Here is a 14,027-nt window from a genome sequence, read left to right on the forward strand (position 1 = left end):
CTCATAATATTACGACTTTATTCTCATAAATTACGACTTTATTCTCATAAATTACGACTTTATTCTCGTAATATTACGACTTTATTCTCGTAATATTACGACTTTATTCTCATAATATTACGATTTTATTCTCATAATATTACGACTTTATTCTCATAAATTACGACTTTATTCTCATAAATTACGACTTTATTCTCGTAATATTACGACTTTATTCTCGTAATATTACGACTTTATTCTCGTAATATTACGACTTTATTCTCGTAATATTACGACTTTATTCTCATAATATTACAACTTTATTCTCATAATATTACGATTTTATTCTCATAATATTACGACTTTATTCTCATAAATTACGACTTTATTCTCGTAATATTACGACTTTATTCTCATAATATTACGACTTTATTCTCATAATATTACGACTTTATTCTCGTAATATTACGACTTTATTCTCATAAATTACGACTTTATTCTCGTAATGTTACGACTTTATTCTTGTAATATTACGACTTTATTCTCGTAATATTACGATTTTATTCTCATAATATTATGACTTTATTCTCGTAATGTTACGACTTTATTCTCATAAATTACGACTTTATTCTCATAAATTACGACTTTATTCTCGTAATGATACAACTTTATTCTCGTAATGTTACAACTATATTCTCATAATATTATGACTTTATTCTCGTAATTTCCCTTTTTTTTTTGTCTTATTTTGGCCCTAATACTCCGTCGTAGTATTCTGCAAATTATGTTTAAAGCTCAGAAAAAATTTGAAAAAAGAGAAAGCAAGTATAACTTAAAAGGAACAGAGATCTTTAAAAAAACCAAGATTCAGGACTAAATTGATGGAACGTTGTGTTTCTGTGAAAGGAATCAGTTTATGGAACAATCTGAATAAAGAAAACAAAGAATCCAAATCAAACATTACATTCAAAAGAACAATTAAAGCCTGTATATTAAGTAAATATAATGAAATATGTTAAACATACCCATAGACGGCAGTAATTTTATTTTATTTTAGTTTTTTATTTACTTAGTTGTTGTTTTTTATATTTTTAATTTATGTTATTTGTGAATTTATTTCTTGGAAAAAGGGGCAGATTAGATAAGATTCTTCTTCTTTCTGCTCCCTTTTCATTCACAATTTATGAACATTTGTATTTGTATTTGTATTGAATTGTTTGTTTTATTTTTTGAATGAAATAAAGAATAAAATTAAAATAAAATAAAATGAAATGAACAAACCACAAGCCGTAAGAAAAAATGTGTCTTGGACAGATGTGACCAGAGAGATGTTTGACCATAATGCACAATGTTTAAACCCAAAACGGCACATCAGCGCAGACACGTCACAGCAACTGTCAAGCACGGCGGTGGAGGGGGGGTCATTCTGGCTTCCTGCAGACGACGGGCCGCTTCACGTCCAGACCTCAACCCGACTGAAATGCTGTGGCGGGACTCAGAAAGAGCTGTGCATCAACGAACCGAGGCAACCTCCACAGAAGAATGAAAAAAGCTCCTCTGTCACAGTGGGAGACGACGAATGTTGTACATTTGAGGTTAACCGCTTGAATAAAAAAGATTTTATAACATCCAGATTTATGAAACCTGGAAAAAAAATGCTCTTTTCTGGCACAATTATAATACCGATATTTGAATAATAAGCAACGATTAAATGCTTCGACTTAACCCTTTAATGCCTGACACATGAAATAATACACAGAAAATCCTTGTTTTGTGTTTATTATATATTGAAATTAAAAAAAGTTTTGTCTTTTCTAAATCTCTTTTTGTATTCCCATGAATACATTTGGTGAAATTTAGTAAAATCAATTGAATAAAAATATATGTAATATTAAAATAACAGAATTTCCCTTCAGGGATTAATAAAGTATTTGAATCTGATGTCATACGGTGTGTGAATATTTATAAATACAGGTTAAATGATCAGTGAATGGGGGTAGGACTAAATAAGTTTGCACTCCTACTCCTTTTTTGGCACATGTAAATCATGAATCATGAATAAAAAAGATTTTATAACATCCAGATTTATAAAACCTGGAAAAAAATGCTCTTTTTTCGCACAATTATAATACCGATATTGGAATAATAAGCAACGATTAAATGCTAAGGCTTAACCCTTTAATGCCTTACACATGAAATAATACACAGAAAATCCTTGTTTTGTGTTTATTATATATTGAAATAAAAAAATGTTTGTCATTTCTAAATCTCTTTTTGTATCCCCATGAATACATTCGGTTAAATTTAGTAAAATCAAATGAATAAAAATATATGTAATATTAAAATAACAGAATTTCCCTTCAGGAATTAATAAAGTAGTTGAATCTGATGTCATACAGTGTGTGAATATTTATAAATACAGGTTAAATGATAAGTGAATGGGGGTAGGACTAAATAAGTTTACACTTCTTTCTACTCCTTTTTTGGCACATGTAAATCAAGATAGCAAGTTTTAAAGGATGAAATTCTTTGTTTTGTTGTTTTGTTTTGTTAAACTTCTCATGGAGTGTTTTTTTTTTTTTTTACATGTACAAAAATAAAATAAAATAAATCAAATCAAATCAAATACATCAGGCATTAACAGGGTAGTCTAGAGTTTGATGAAGGAGGTGGTGGGATGTTTTTCTAACTTAAGTCTGTCTTCATCTTGTGATCAGACCCGCTGACTCAGGGGTTTAATCTGAGAAAATGAAACCAAAGAAAGGTTGTTTTACTTCAGCTCAAACTCTTGTCTGGTTGTATCACAGGGCCACACAGAGACAAACAATCACCCACTCATTCCTTTTGGACAATTCAGAATCACCAATATCCACAAAATCCATGTTTTTAGGACTGTGGGAGGAAACCCGAGTATCCGGAGAAAACCCACGCGTGCAGTTACAAAACATGCAAACTCTGCACTGAAAGGCCCCTGCTGGGATTCAAACTGCAAAATACCACTAATACCATTGTGGTGAGTAGATGATGCATAATGCAGACGAGAGCATCACCAGACAGACAAAAGAAACATAAAATTAAACATAAAACTTTAGTTTCTGCTGTAAAAACACACATATTGAAAGCAACTTTTGCCTCTCTGCAGCGTTTCACCGTTAAACAGTTTCTTGTGAAAACTAACTGTAGTGGCTATTTGTCCTCCAGGTGAATTATTAAAAAACTATAAGTATCCAACTATAATAAACTGAATCAAATCAAACGGCCACTGAGACACCTAGGGAGTGAATTTACAGAGGATAAACAGGATAAACAGAGTCCATCGTCCAGGCAAAAAATAAAGTTTCTTGAGGTTTATTCCATTGGCAAACAAACAAACAAAGAACAATGGCCCTTAGCTGCGTCTCTTGCCCTGGTAAAAAACCATCTGCCCTCCCAGGTGCCTCACCTGTGTCTGCCCAACTGCAGCTACCCAGTACCTTCAAAATAAAAGCATGGTTAAGTACCAAAATAAACTTAATCAATACTTTTTTTTTACCTTGTCTATATCCATATTAATGGTTAATACCATGCTGGTAAAAGCCTAAGGCATATATATGTGCATTGTTACTATATTTAATATATATACATATTACACATACATGCGCATACACATATACACATACAAACCCAGTGTTTTTTATAGTTTTTTTTTTTGGGGGGGGGACATCTGCTGCTAAATCAGGAAGCAAGAACACACGGAGGCCTCACGTCGAGCACTGGAAATCTGCAACAAAAACCACAAACGAAACACAAAACCGACACGGGGCCGACCAAAACACAAGCAATAATCGACCCAAATCTCGAGATCCGAACACAGTCTGAGCTAAGCTACCGCTAACTAACCCCAAAAACTACAGAGCAAGCGTGCAGGTGAACAAGCCAATGTGTATGTCTATGTGTGTGTGCGTGTATGTATATGTCTGTGTGGTTATGTGTGTGTATGTGTGTGTGTATGTGTATGTGTGTGTATGTGTGTGTATGCATATGTCTGTGTGGCTGTGTGTGTGTGTATGTGGCTATGTGTGTGTATGTATGCATGTATGTATGTATGTATGTATGTATGTATGTATGTATGTATGTATGTATGTATGTATGTATGTATGTATGTATGTATGTATGTATGTATGTACATGTGTGTCTTAATCAATACTAAATATCATAAACAAATGTGTATGTGTGGCTATGTGTTTGTATGTTCCGTGTGTATATGTATATGTCTGAGTAGCTGTATCTGTGTGTGTGTGTGTGTGTGTGTGTGTGTGTGTGTGTGTGTGTGTGTGTGTGTGTGTGTGTGTGTGTGTGTGTGTGTGTGTGTATATATCTGTGTGGCTATGTGTGTGTATGTATGCATGTATGTATGTATATGTGTGTCTTAATACTAATTAATACTAAATATCATAAACAAACTTAAGGTGTGTTCCCAAAACTAAACCACAAAAACTAACTAAATAATAAATGATTAAATAATGCAAAAGTGACGAATAGCTCCAACACTAACAGTTTGTGTGTTTCTGATTCAGCATTTGGCGTCACCTGCTGAATATCCATCAGTCACAAACCCGGGTGGTCCATGTGCATCTCCAAGTGCCTCTGTTGATTTCTGGAGGCGCTCAAGTCCCTGAAAAGCAACACGTGAGCGCTAAAGGGGTTGTGCAACAGTGATTTTGGGGACACAGAGGTGGACTGATGCCGTCCTCGCTTAGCAGACATGGCTTTTACGTCTGGTCAGAAAGGTGTGGCCCCCGGATGAGCGGTGGCGGCGGCGCCCCACGACCACGAGGGACACCGGCTGCAGCGGCGGCAGTGGCGGCGGCGGCAGCGGCAGCGGCTGCAGCCGCGTGCCCTCTGACTGCCAAAGTGCTAAAAAGCAGCCTGACCTAAATGGGCTGTGAAGGGTTGTGGTGCAGCCGGAGATTAACAACGTGCAAGCAGCCAGAAACAGGTCCAGGTCGCTCACAACCCCTCCACGCAGAGCGAGACTCAGACGTTATAGGTGTCGTTAATAGAACAATTAAAGGTACAGTAAGAATAGCATGTTTATGTCCGAGCGTCGTCGCGGCCAGGGAAAACACATTACAGACATTTAACACCAGGATATAGCCCTTAAAAAGTGAGACTTGTTAAAAAATGTGAGCGGCAGGCTCTCGTGTGTGTACTTGCTAGTATAAACACACATTACGTGGCACAAGTATGTGCTGTCCGATTGTATGCGGATTATAAAGAGCACCATATGGGTTTGGAAAGAGCTCAATTATTGTGGATAAAAAAAAAGTGTTTATGAATCATTTATGAGAGCTGGCAAAGATTTGGAGAAAGACCCTCCGTCTCTGCTCACAAAACACTAAATTGTTTGCGGTTTCGGAGCTTAAACCGAAAGACGAAATGCCATGTCTTATTCACTCCTCAGGATTTGAGCCGTCAGTACGGCCGGGTTGAAAGTTGTTTACTTGCGTGTCCTCTCTGTGTACTGCTGGTTTCATCAGATTGATTACTATGGATGGCTGGAGAATTTTTATAGCTCTCGGAGTGGAAGAGGCAAACTGTTCGGTCGCATGCTAATGTGAAACAGAGGGAGAGGACTCTGTCTTCCCTCCGACACAGTTTGGATGAGTATGTAAATGTTTAACGGTGGCGTGAGTAAACACATACAAGTGTTAGGTGTCGAGGTTTTGGAGACGGCCTTGTATGGAAGCGGGGGAGCATAATCACGCCGAGTGCTCAGCAACCTCACGACACCAACCCCTCCACATAAAACCGCTGCTCTGGCACGGCACCCCGAGGAATCCTCTTCCGTTTTACTAAACATGCACATTTCAGCTCAACAGCCGGAGCGACTGTACTGCGCCGATGTTTGGACAGAGGTCCTTCAAATCCTTGTAGGCATGAAGACGAAAGGAGAACGTTTGGAGAAGAGCTGCAGAACTCATTTCACACCTGTAAGCACAGCTAAAAAGTTTGGAAATCAACCTTCCAATGGGGTTAAAGCTGCAGCTGCAGCCCCTCCCCCCCCAAAAAAAAACGTTTTATTAACTTTTTTATTAACTTTTTAATTAAGGAAATCCCACTTCCTGCATACTGGTGCATTTTAATGAGTTGTTGAGAACTTGTTTTACGTGGCAGATTTGGCCTCGTTCTCGTCCTTACAAGTAAACTAATCTGTGATAGTTTCATGTCATTGCTGGATTTGGTGGAAATAGCTGAATCAAATTCCTCATTCGTTTGCTCAAACCTGGCAAATAAACTTAAAAAAAAAACAAAAAAAAAAACTCCCAATCTATATTACCGTATTTTCTTGACTATAAACTGCACTTGCATATAAGCCGCATCTGCTCTATTTAAAAAAATAATAATAAAAAAAGATATACAAGCCGCACCTGAATACAAGCCGCATACGCGCTATTTAAAAAAAAAGATATGCAAGCTGCAGATATTTCTGTTGTTAGATTAGATATTTCCTACATGTACAGAAGGATTTTGAACTGTAAATCATGTACATGTTTGTACCTAAATAGATCCTTTCCTAACAGTGTTTTTTAACACAGCAGCAACTTTGCTGATTAAAACGGGACAGAACCAATAGAAAATAACCAGTATTTATTTATCTATTTATCTGTTTGAAATCTGCTTCTACTTCTATCTGCTAAAGAAGAAGTAGCGTATTCTTCTTTGCATTTATTTTGTCTTAGTTTTTATTCTAATTCCGGTTAGAGCGCCCCGAGCGGTGGAAGAAAAATCCACAGAATAGCTGCACCTTTGTATAAGCTGCACGGTTGAAAACCTATGGAAAAAGTAGCGGCTTATGGTCCGGAAAGTACGGTATTTCAATCCCAAACTGGGAAATCTACAATTTACCAGCTTGGGATAAATAAAGTATATCTATTGTTATTGTTTAGTTTAATGTAACATCCTTTTAACGTGACATGGGTCTAACGTTGAGAACATGAAACAAATGAATATGGGTAAGGCTTAAGTATACGGCTGTAGTACACAACCGTGAGTAGGTTACGTTACCACGGAAACCCGAGGCTTCAGAGAACAGACGCCTGAGGGTAAATCAATAATGTAACAAGTGGAAGTTGATGAGTTTTATAAAGAGTAAACCTCGTACCTCAAGCCCTGCCATGCCGATGTAAACTTGAGCTGGGGGGGGGGGTTGTGATTGACATCTTTAAACACGCCCCCTGGCTCTGATTGGAGGAGGCGCTGTGGAAACTTGCACGAAGTGGGATTTATGTCCCACATTATCTAGTTAATGTAATATTATTTTTAAACCTTATATTTCATGTTTATTTTAATATTAATGTGCTTTTATTGTCTGAGTGGAAGTGTGGTTGTTTTTTTATGTTTTAATGAGCTGCTGGACAGTTGAATTTCCCTTCAATCTATCTATTATGTGTAAAAAAAAAAATTGATTTCAGCAAATATGACAAGAATACACTTACCAACTGCAACTTCAAGTATTTAAAAATGATTTTTTTTTCTTTTTAATTTTTTTTAATCATCTTTTTTATTTTTTATTTTAATTTTTTTTATTTATTTATTTTTTATTTTATTTTTTTTTATTTTTTTTTATTTAAAGGCTACATAAGGAGCATTTAATTAGGTGTCTGAAGTGTCAGGCATCAAGTGAAGTTAAAAACGTAATACAACTCTGCCACTTCGGGGCAGTTAAGTCTAAAAATATACTTCAGTAAGTGTGTCAGATTTTTAGGATATTGAGTCATCACAGACCCAGCTCAGAATATAATCATCCCCCCTCTGGATCTACGTTTTCTACCCAGTGTGCACCGAGGATGAGGGGGCACCGGTGTTGGATCAAGGGGCCACGTTTGTGATGGAGGTGCCAAACATTTGTCCAGCATCTTTGCACACAATCTCTTTTTTGGAATAACACATAAACACACCAGTCTTACCCCGTTTAAACACAATACAAATTAGTTTCAAACATAAACTGCATGGGAGAAACTCCTGACAGTGAAATGTTAATTTTCTTAGGTAAACACAAGTAAGTGAGTATAAATAGCTCGAGCTGCTTCTTAATTCAATGTTGTTCCGGCTTCAGCTGAGCGACAGCCGTCTGTAAATGGCTGTTTACACAAGCAACACGGGGATTTGTAACTTACTAACAAACTTGTTTCCCATATAATGCTAATCAAATGTGGGATAGACCCCACTCCTCCTCCTGCTGCAGTATAATTCAAACCTTCTCCCTCTGGAAGCTTTCTTCTTCTTCTGGTACATTTTTCTGTGGTGGGATTAATGTCATTCTTCTTCCGAGCACCAACCATCTAATTTGCAGGTTGAGGACATGACATTTTGGTGCATTTGTGATCTCAAAAAAGAGGCGTACCATGTGAAGACATGGGTGGAGTCTTGTATCTAAAAACCAGCTGCCGTGAACAGAGCTGTGAAGTCATGGACTACGTTTACATGCAGTCAAAATTCGGGTTATTGCTAATATTCCGGTTACTGAAACATTCGGAATATTCCGTTTACATGGTAATTCATCATTTGGGATATCTGGATCAAACCAGCGACGCACGGAGAACATCATGACACAATTCCCGTCATTTCCACTTCTTCTTCCTGTATCCAAATTCAAAACAAATGCTGCTTCATGCAACTTTTCTCCCACCTTCTTGTAAATCTTCTATCCCGGTACTTTCTACCGTCTACAAATGCAGAAATGTTCATATCCTTCATTACATTTATGAAGTGATTAGTCTCCTCCTGGTCTTGTGTTTCTCCGTATTTATAAGAACTTCCTGGACTCAAAAGACCAGGATTCCTTGTGAACAGAGCATGCGCAGAACAAATTCATGTTCTGTTTGATGGGGATATTCCGTTTGGCGTTTACATGACCCAATATTCAGGTTTTAAAAGGAGTAACCCAGGGCTCATATTCGGGTTTTTAAAAACCTCAATATGAGCAAATTTGGGTTATTCTAAGGGGTTATTGGTGTTTACATGTCCGTGCAAATTCGGGTTATTGCCAATATTCGGGTTTTAATAGGGTTATTGATGCATGTAAACACAGTCATGGTTACACATGGAGCATTTTTACTGTATTATTTCTATCATGAAATAATAAATACTTCATTAATACTTCGGAATTAAAATCCAGAGGTCAAACTCAGATATGTTGCCGTCTATTTTGATCATATTTCACATTTAGTTGTGTGTGCCAGTAAGACAACACAAAATCTGTATAATCTGTGCAGCACAAGACCTGAGAGATCATCTTAGTACCAATTATGAAAACCAGGTTTTTTCTTGCTTTAACATATATAAAGTGGTCTCCCCTCAGCCTGCCAACTCAGAGAAGGAGGAAAGCAACCAGATTCTGCAGTGTCTGTACAGCCGCCCGGATGAGCCGTCCAGTGTGATGTGGATCTACGAGCCAATAAGATTCTGCTCCCGTCGTTACGTAACGAAAATGCGATTTACATAATTTGGCCTCCGATGCGTGAAACCACGCCCACAACTAACTCCACCGGCCGGAGCTTCCTCCATTTTTTCGTAGCGGTGTATCGCGTCATTCAGGCAGCCAATCAGCACAGAGCCTCATTATCATAGCCCCGCCCACTCAGAATCCTGCATTATAATGAGGTTAGAGAATGGGAAGATAAAGACATGGATCAGAGGCTGAATTTCTAATTTATTTAGCAAAAACAATCAAAAGCTTGTTTTTAAGACATTCAAGGCCTGTTTAAAATAGGTATTAGATGCCATACTAATACCTATTTTTTTTTCTTCTTCCGGTTCTCGACGAAGGCGGACGCTTTTTCTGCTCCTCTCCCTTATCTATCTGCCCTGCTACTGCTTTTGTTTGTCTCGTCTTCAGAGTCTCTCCTTTTCACTCCTCCGAAACTCTACAATCATGGAATTGATTAACTGGTCTCTCAGCGCAATTGACCAAATTTTTGCGACAAGAAGACAGGGGGTAAGGGAGCCCTCTTGCCCCGATGGGACATTTTTTGCTGGATACACAATGGATTCCTACAAATACTGGAAACCTTTGTGCTTGGCGATTCTGTCTGTCGAGGACGTTGAAGATGCCTTCATAATTGAATTTATGATAGCAGGATTTCTCTTGATAGGAGGAGGGGGATTCCTGGTGTACCGACAAACGCGTAAGTCGTCGACAGCTGTTTTGGCTTTTTCAGAGCTGCCGGACGTGGCTGAAGGGACAAGCAAAGCGATCAACGCTCAGACTTTAACGTTGGGGGAGAAAAGCCCTAAGCCGGATGCGATTCTCGAACAGAATCGCAGGCTGGCGGCGGTCTTTGAGCTCATTGGCAAGATGGATAAGACCTTGGAGAAGTTGGAAGCTCGGCTTGGCGGAAATTGATCACAAATTCGTCTGATTGGAGTCGCCATTGATGAACCAGAGACTAAAAGGCAGACGGAAAATTACGGACTCTGTCTGTTTTTGTAATATAATTGTTGATTCTATAATCTGGCCTTGACAGGGCGGTTTTGGCCGATCGCTCTGGTCACAATCTCCCTGGTGGAATGAAAACAAGGTGACTCTGCCCCCACTAATCCTCCCCTCTCCCACGAACACCTGCGGACCCTGTTTTCAGAACTGTACCGAGCCGCCTGATAACATCAAGGACATTGGCTGAGAGCAGCTCTGGGCGAAGTTCACGGACTTATCGCTACACACACACAATTGCTGATAACCACACCTCCCTCAACTCAACGCCTTCCTCGGCTCCCCCCTCTTATCAGCCCCCCCCAACAGTCTCCGGGTTTCGAGCGCCACGAAGTCGCGGCGATCACTTGGATGTACTGTGCCTCGACCCCCCCAACCCCCCCATTAAACACCCACATGCAAGTCTTGTGATGATGTCTGTTTGCTTTGTGTGCTGAGGTGTTTTTTGCACCTTGACACTGAGTATTATACTCAGTGTGAAGATGTCTCCCCCCCCCCCTTATCCCAGTGTTACCCTTGGAAAAACAGGCGCACAATTGTGTCGCCGCCGGTGTATCCGAAGTCAAAAACAGTTTTCTAAACTGACTTAATAAACCACTATTAGTGAACTCAGTTTGTTGCTTCATCCACAAATCCACATAGCTTATTTAAGCCACACTGAGGCAACATGTGGTTTTGAAGTTATACAAACAGAAGAAGAAGAATCCACGACTAAGAATCAGCCACACTTGCAGCCATCACATGATGCAATTTCCAGGAAAAGTATTGGTTATTTCAGAAAAGCAATGCCAAACATCATTCTGCAGTTCCCACAACAGCACCTGAGCTTCTTGAGAAGCCCTTCGTTGGCACGTGTGGTTGGCACATGAAAGTCCTCACCATTTCATCATTTTCTGTCTGTAAAAACGATGTCTGTCTGTCTGTAAGGATGAATTAGTTTGGAATAAACAAGCTTTCTATTGACATCTTGACTTACGTCAGGTAACATCTGAGCGGGTGTTTAGTTTAGACTTTCCTTCCCCAGTTGGGTCTCTGCTCTTGAGCTGTTAACTGTTAAGGGTTTCTATTTTAAACCTAATGCAAAACTTGCGGTTTAGTTCTCCCAGCTTGAAGGAAAGTGATTTCTGACGTGAGTCTGACGTTGCCCCTCCGCCGACCCCCGACTGGCATGTGGTGGCGGTTTATTTAACGGCGGGGATGAGACCCGGAGAGCTGGCGAAGCCACCCGGACCGTGCACCGTACAGGTGAAGCAGGACGATGAGGTCAGCCGGGAGAAACAGCGTTTTTACTGTTGTACCAAAGCCCAAAATCCACTGTCTGGAAGACAGATGTGTTTCATGCTGAGAAAATGTTCTCTCTGCTCTAAGTGTTTGAACTGGCAAGGCTTTTTGACTGACGTGTAGGTGGACGTTTCCTTGTTTTTACACAGTCGATATTGCCAGTGGTCTGGCTAAATTTTGATAAATTGTTGTAAAGGAGGTTTCCAAGATGACCTTGTGGATGGGGGTGAAAGCTGTAATTTGGGCTTCAGCTATTAAATGGACTTTTTTGGGATCCCGTTCATGGCCCGCCGATGCACACGCAGTATTTCTTCAGTTTATCATAAATTATGGAAACAAGGGTAAAAGTTCAACTGTTCGGTCCAGCTGATGATTTAATATTTCCCCACTCAAGTGTTTTTTCTCTTAAATGCAGACACGTTTAACATTTGACAGGACAAATCCTGAGAAACTGTGCTTATTATTAATTGTTAAATAGTCATTTGACTTCTTGCTCCTTGGAAAAAAAAGAGGAAAATGGCTCATTTTCTGATCAGATTCAGTTGTAAGAAAAAGTTAAGTTAAACTTAAAACACATTTATCCCCACCAGAACCTCTAGGAGCTGCTTTTATGATCTTATATATTTAACAAAGCAAGCACTTCTTGTTTCTGTAAGGGTGATAGATTTAGAGGAGGTCAGGGGGCCGCCCTCCCCCCGACGGCATCACCACCCTCTCCAGCCTTATTTTAGTAGCAGATCAACATTTCCTAATTTTAGCAAAGGCCCGCCCATCCTGACACGTTTGGTGAAAGAAATAAAGTTACACTTCAATGGTCTCGCTTCTTTTCTGCCTTCGACTTGTTTTTCACGACCAGCCGAAGCGTAGCAGCAGTTTTAATAAGGTCTATAAGTCAAACATTTTCTTTCTGTATCTTTCAACAATAAAACAAGGTTTTTCAAAATCAGTACACCACTTTTAACAGTGGATTGATTGATTGATTGATTGATTAACACTTTCTCGCAATACTTAGTTTTGTTTGTTAGTTTAGTTTTATTTTGGTCCATTATTCAATCAAAACATGCACCACAGTAAAGCTGGATATATAAATAAATGAACCAAAAAAGGTGTAGACTGAAGCCGTAGCTTATATAATGCCTACACTTTTTTACAATACATCACATCACAACAAACCAAAATAAAAAGTATTACAGGGATCAATTAGTTTTTTTTTTATTTTTTTATTTTTTTTTTTTATTATTATTAATTTATGTTATTTGTGAAAGGGGCAGATCAGATAAGATTCTTCTTCTTTCTGCTCCCTTTTCATTCATAAGTTAGGAACATTTGTATTTGTGTTTGTATTAAATTGTTTTGTTTTTTTGAATGAAATAAAGAATAAAATGAAATGAAAAATGAAATGAATTACAACAAAAGCATGTGATATAAAGGATTTACAGGAGAAGCTGCTCTTGGTCATAGTTTATATTTATCAATTGCCCTAAGTTTTTTTTTTACATTTTTTTGAATTTGCGGATAGAACTACAAATTTTTAGCTCATCACAGAGACTATTTCACAAGTTTACCCCTTTAACAGAAACACATCTACTTCTAAAGTTTGTCCTTACCTTTATTTTTTTAAACATACAAGTTCCCCTGAGTTCATACCGACTTTCTCTGGTGAAAACATTTCCTGAATGCAGTAAGGAAGTAGGTTGTTGTGTGCCTTATACATTATAAGAGAAGTCCTTAGCTCAACTAGATCTACACATTTTAAGGTATTTAGTTTAATGAAGAGTGGGTTCGTTGGGTCGCAGTATTTTGAATTATTTACAATTCGTATGGCTCTCTTTTGTAATTTAATTATTGGATCAATGTTTGTTATGTAAGTATTTCCCCATACCTCCACACAGTAAGTAATGTATGGAACAATGAATGAAAAGTAGCTTCCATTGCAAAGAGACATCAGACGTATGTGGGCCTTATCCGGGCCAACTTTGTCATTGAGGGCTTAATTCTGGCGGTGGTAACTGTTATATGTCCTAATGTGGACCAGTTCCACGTTAGAAGATGTTTAATGTTAAGATTTGTTTTGGTGAGACTCATAGATGCGTTTGGTGTTCATGCAGAATGATTAGTTTCTATGTTGAAGAAAGAAACGTTTTTTCTTCTTTTGTCTCTGAAACAGCACGATAAATCTCCATCAGGCAAGTTATCTAATGTGCTTTATTGTCAAAAATGTAAAAAGCTTTTAAAAACTGCTCACACCATCTGTTAGTCATTAACTGATCAAGATGTTCTCTATTCTTTTAAA

This window comes from Cololabis saira, chromosome 7 (genome assembly GCF_033807715.1).
Source record: "Cololabis saira isolate AMF1-May2022 chromosome 7, fColSai1.1, whole genome shotgun sequence".
Taxonomy (NCBI): Eukaryota; Metazoa; Chordata; class Actinopteri; order Beloniformes; family Belonidae; genus Cololabis; species Cololabis saira.